Source organism: Castor canadensis, chromosome 9 (genome assembly GCF_047511655.1).
Source record: "Castor canadensis chromosome 9, mCasCan1.hap1v2, whole genome shotgun sequence".
Taxonomy (NCBI): Eukaryota; Metazoa; Chordata; class Mammalia; order Rodentia; family Castoridae; genus Castor; species Castor canadensis.
Window position 1 is genome coordinate 59960255 of NC_133394.1, and position 5776 is coordinate 59966030.

Here is a 5776-nt window from a genome sequence, read left to right on the forward strand (position 1 = left end):
TCTCACCCCACGCTCTTCTTGCTTTTAATGTTTCTGTTGAGAAGTCTGCTGTGATTTTGATGGGTTTACCTTTGTATGTTACTTGTTTTTTCTCTCTTGCAGCCTTCAATATTCTTTCCTTAGTTTCTGAACTTGTTGTTTTAATGATGATATGTCGTGGAGTAGTTCTATTTTGATCTGGTCTGTTTGGTGTCCTGGAAGCCTCTTGCATGTGTATGGGAATATCTTTCTCTAGATTTGGGAAATTTTCCGTTATTATTTTGTTGAATATATTACGCATTCCCTTCGCTTGCACCTCTTCTCCTTCTTCGATGCCCATGATTCTCAAGTTTGGTCTTTTGATGGAGTCGGTGAGTTCTTGCATTTTCTTTTCACAGGTCTTGAGTTGTTTAATTAATAGTTCTTCAGTTTTCCTTTAATTACCATTTCATCTTCAAGTTCTGAGATTCTGTCCTCTGTTTGTTCTATTCTGCTGGATTGGCCTTCCGTTTTGTTTTGCAGTTCTGTTTCGTTCTTTTTTCTGAGGTTTTCCATATCCTGGCTGTTTTCTTCTTTATTGTTGTCTATTTTTGTCCTGAGTTCATTTATCCATTTATTCATTGTGTTCTCTCTTTCACTTTGGTGTTTATACAGTGCTTCTATGGTTTCCTTTATTTCTTCTTTTGCTTTTTCAAATTCTCTATTTTTATTGTCTTGGAATTTCTTGAGTGTCTCCTGTACATTTTGGTTGACCCTATCCAGTATCATCTCTATAAAATTCTCATTGAGTACTTGTAGTATGTCTTCTTTTAAATTATTCTTGTAGGCTTCATTGGGTCCTTTGGCATAGTTTATCTTCATTTTGTTGGAGTCTGGCTCTGAGTTTCTGTTCTCTTCATTCCCCGCTGGTTCCTGTACTAATTTTTTGCTGTGGGGAATCTGGTTTCCTTGTTTTTTCTGTCTTCCTGTCATTGTCCTTGGTGTTGTTACTGTCCCTGTACTGTGTGTAATTACGTATTTTCTAGCTTGTAATAATAACAATGGTAATATTGAGAATGGAAGAGTGAGCTGAGATGGAAAGCAAGAAGTTAAAGAAAAGGGGAAAACAAATATACAGACAAGAGGGAGAAAGCAGAACAAGGTATCAGACAAGAGAGTTTCAAAGGTATAAACAGGGAGTGTTAGTGTACTAATCGACAGTAAGCTGAACAGACAATAGAGTGACAGAGAGAGGATTGAAAATCAAAGATAAAAAAAATAAAAAATAAGTATATGAAAGTAATATCTATTTATAAAAATGAATTAAAATAAAATGGAAAATAGAAAATTAAAAAAAAAAAACAAAAAACCAAAAAACTTCCAAGTTTATATGCAATGCAATTTCAGTCTTAATAATTTGGATGTCCGTCTCAATCTCCAGTCCTGGAGTTGGTGCCTCAGATGTTGTTCTGTAGTTGTCTCATCAAAGGGGATGCATAAAGTAGAACAAAACTACACTCACACACACACACAGAAGAAAAAAAAAAAAAAGCCCCACCAAGTGTCCCCAGTTCAAATGCAATACAGTTTCAGTAAGTTTTTCGGCTTGCAGGTGTAATTCGGTTGTTCTCTCATCAAAGGTTGGGAGAAAAAGAAAAAAAGCGTCTGGAGGCAGTTCTGAGAGTGGTATCTGCAACTGTGGCTTGCCTGCCTACTGCTTTCAGCCTGTAGCTGGTGGCATTATTTATGCAGATCTCTGGGGTGAGCTAGCACTCACCTGGTCCCACAGGCTTTGTTTGCTCAGAGTTCTCCTGTGTGGAGGCCTCTGCCACAGGCTTTCCCCTTTCCAAGCACTGGGAAAGGTGACACTGCCCCACGTTGTCAGGCCTGCGTGTTTATTTACAGCTCACGTGGGAAGTGGGTCTTCCCTCCTCTCACAAGCGTTCCCGCTCCTGGTTGCTGGGCATGCCCCGCTCCAGCCAGAGCCTCTCCGGCCAGCCCGGCTCGTTTATTTACAGTCACGGGAAGGGTTCCCTTCCCCCAATCTTCAGCGCTCAGGGTGCCCCACCCTCTTTCCAGCGTCTTAACTGTTCTTATTGCTTAGTACTCAGTTTCTCTTTTTTTCCAGGGTGGAGGTCAGTCTGTCCAGGGGGCTATGCTGCTCTGGCCCAGGCTTGTCTGTGGGGCTACCGCAGTACTGCGAAGCTCACCTGGTCCGCATCTTCCCACGCCGTATGGGCGCCAGCCACTGGCGGCCCTGGGGGCCCTCCTCGGTTCTCCGTTTAACGTGAAGTGGAGATTCTCTGTGCCGGCTCTAGCCGCCATCTTGGAATTCCACCTATTTTTTTTTTTAATATAGGCACTTATAGCTATGAACTTTACCCTTAGCACAGCCTTTACTATGTCTTACAGATTCTGGTAGGTTTTATTTTCATTTTTATTGGATTCTAGGAACTTTTTGATTTCTTCCCTTATTTCTTCAGTCACCCATTGGTTTTTCAGCAGTGTGTTGCTCAGTCTCCATGCGTTTGAATATTTTTTGTGGTTTCTTGTGTTGTTGCAGTCTAGTTTTATTCCATTGTGATCAGACATGATATAGGGGGTTACTTTGATTTTATTGAATTTGTTGAGACTTACTGTGTGTCCTAAAATATGATCTATTTTGGAGAAAGTTCCATGAGCTGCAGAAAAGAATGTGTAATGTATGGTTGTTGGGTGAAATACTCTGTAGATAGCAACCATGTCTATTTAGTTTAATGTGTGGAGTAACTCCGAAGTTTCTTGGTTGAATTTTTGCCTGAATGACATATCTATTGGTGACAGTGGAGTATTTAGGTCTCCCACTATTACTGTGTTAAGAGTTTATCTGTGCTGTTAGGACCATTAGAGTTTTTTTTTTTTTAATGTAGATGGGTGCCCCTGTGTTTGGTGCATATATGTTAAGGATTGATATTTCTTCTTGATGAATTGTTCCTTTCATTAATACGAAGTGACCTCCATTGTCTCTTCTGATTGATTTTAGTCTGAAGTCTACTTTGCCAGATATGAGTATAGCTACTCCTTCCTGTTTTGGGGTCTATTTGCTTGGAAAACTTTTTTCTACCCTTTGACTCTAAGCCAGTATTTATTTTCCTCAATGTGATGAGTCTCTTGTAAGGAGCATATAGTTGGGCCTTGTTTTTTATCTCAGTTTGCTATTTTATGTCTTTTGATTGGGACATTGAGGCCATTTACATTCAGTGCTTATATTAAGAAGTTCCTGGTGTTTCCAGCCATTTTTATTCCCCTGTTGTTTAGATTTGCCAGTCCTTGATTACTGATCTGCTTGCTCAAAAGGGTTTATTCCTTCTTGAGTCTTCCTGTCTCACTCTAGTCTCTATATGTAAAAGTCCTTTAAGTATCTTCTGTAGTGCTGGCTTGGTAGTCATGAATTCCTTTAGTTTTTCCTTGTTGTGGAAGGTTTTAATTTCTCCTTCAATTAGGAAGGATAGTTTTGCTGGATAGACTAGTCTAGTGCTTTCTTTCAGGGACTGAATTATATCTTTCCATGACCTTCTTGAGTTTAGAGTTTGAGTTGAGAAATCTGCTGTTATTCTAATGGGTTTGTCTTTATATGTCACTTGTCTTTTTTTTTTTTGCAGCTTTCAGAATTCTTTCTTTGTTCTGTGTGCTGATTGTTTGATTATGATATGTCTGTGGGTTTTTCTTTTTGGTTCTGATGGTTTGGTGTTCTGTAAGCTTCGTGAACCTTTCTCCATGTGTTTGAGTATTTTCAACACACAGTGTCTCTTTCTTTCTCAAGTTTAGGGAAGTTTTCAGCTATTATTTTATTGAATAGGTTGTCAATGCCTTTAGTTTGTATCTCCTCTCCTTCATCTACACCCATGATTCATAGGTTTGGTCTTTTCATGGTGTCCCAGATATCTTACATGTTCCATTCATATTTTCTTAGCATTCTTTCATTATCTCTTATTGTTTGGTCTAATTCCTCCACTTTGTCTTCTGTTTTTGATACTCTATTTTCAACTTGCTCCACTCTGTTCACCAAGCTTTTGATTGAGGCTTTTATTTGGAATATTGAGTTGTTTATTTTGGATTAATTATTTTCTAAGGTTTCCATATCTTTTTTGATTTCCTCTTTCATATCCTAGATAGTCTTCTTAATTTCATTCATCTGTTTGTATTCTCTTTGAGCTCATTTAATTGTTTATTCACATCCTTTTTGAGGTCAAATACTAGCTCTTGTGTTTCTTCTTTGAAGTCTTTAATCATTTTTAAAAATCTGGAATGTTTCATGAATTTGTGTGTTATTCTTATCTAGAGACCATGCTAACCTTCTCTCTATCATTCAATTTTAGTATATGTGCTGCCAAAGTGAGCACTCACTGCTTTTCTTACACTGAATGTGAACCATTTTCCTTCTTCTAACCATACTAATGAGAACATTACTTAAACACCAAGCAGTACAGAATTGGAAGCAAATAAAGTGTTCTCTGACCAGATTTTCTTTGAGTATGAAGAGAGAATTTTCAGGAAGTCAAGTGTTTATGAAATTTAGGCAAGTCTATATACTTTTTAGCACTTCACTTACTGCATCTATATAATGAGAAACTTTGATTAAATTACAAGTCCTTCCAATGCTGAAATTTAATTATGGTTGATTATCACAAATCATCCTAAGATTAAAAATTGAGAGTTGAACAATGTATCTTTAATAATAATGACAATTATCAAGCACTAAATGTATGCTTATCATTTAATGTTTTCCATAGGACTTGGAGAAATTAGTCTCTACCTTGAACTATCCAATATTTTCAAAGGAAAATTCAAGTAGATAAGCAGATTAAAGAAGTCATTCTATGGGAAGGGGACAAAGGAAGAGTGAAGAGGATTAGAGGAGATGAACCAATTGGGGTTGTAATACATATATGCTTGGAACTATCACATGGATACTCCCTGTGCAGCTATCCTATCTCAAACTAGCAAAAAAAGAAAATCAGACTTTTCTTTCATCTTGTATCTTTTTTTATCTTTTATCTACAAAATCAGAGGACAGGAGGGCAGAATAGGTCCTGCTCCAGTGTAGGGGAAGGGTTGGCACCAGTGGGAGGGAGGAGGTGGCAGGGAAAGGGGGTAGGAGAATGAATACAGTGCAAAAAATGTGTACACATATAAGTAAATGCAAAATGACACCTGTTGAAACTATTCTAGGAATTGGGGGAGGAGAGATAAAAGAGAGTGATAGAGGGGGTGAATTCAAGTATGATATATTGTAAAAACCCTTATAAGTGCTGTAGTGCACCCCCACCAAGAACAACAATAAAGAAAAAAGAAGACAACATTCTATATATCTTTAATATTTCTTCATTGAATTTACTTACACTTCTTAGCTAGATTTTCTTCTGAGAATGGAGGATTCAAAGATGAATAAAACATGATCTTCATCCTCCAAGAGTTCACAGTCAAGGTAGTATGTTTAAAAATGATTACAAAAGCATGACCATGGCAAACCAAATAAGTTTATAAATTGGTTTCCTCTTACCACCTGTAGCTGATATCATCTTCCTTCATTAAAGTTATATAGCTGTGTTTAGTGTAAGTGCTGAATTCTTGGATTTCCTACTAGGGCATTTCAGAGTCATATATTTCTTAGATTGTAAATTTGATGAAGGCAGGGCATATATGCATTATTTAAGTTGTAATTCTAGCACTTAACCACCGTGACTGGCATGGAGAGCACAAATAGACTCTAACGCAGTGATAGTGGGAGGCCTGAATACCCCACCATCACCAATAGATAGGTCATCCAGGCAAAAGA

General features: G+C 37.7%; 1 non-coding gene across 1 annotated transcript; it reads right to left on the minus strand.

Moving 5' to 3' along the window:
* Positions 1 to 4234: 4234 nt before the first annotated feature.
* Positions 4235 to 4340, minus strand: LOC141411164 (U6 spliceosomal RNA). Its single transcript, XR_012436004.1, has one exon. It is a non-coding gene; the product is annotated as a U6 spliceosomal RNA (small nuclear RNA).
* Between the last annotated feature and the right edge of the window lie 1436 nt (positions 4341 to 5776).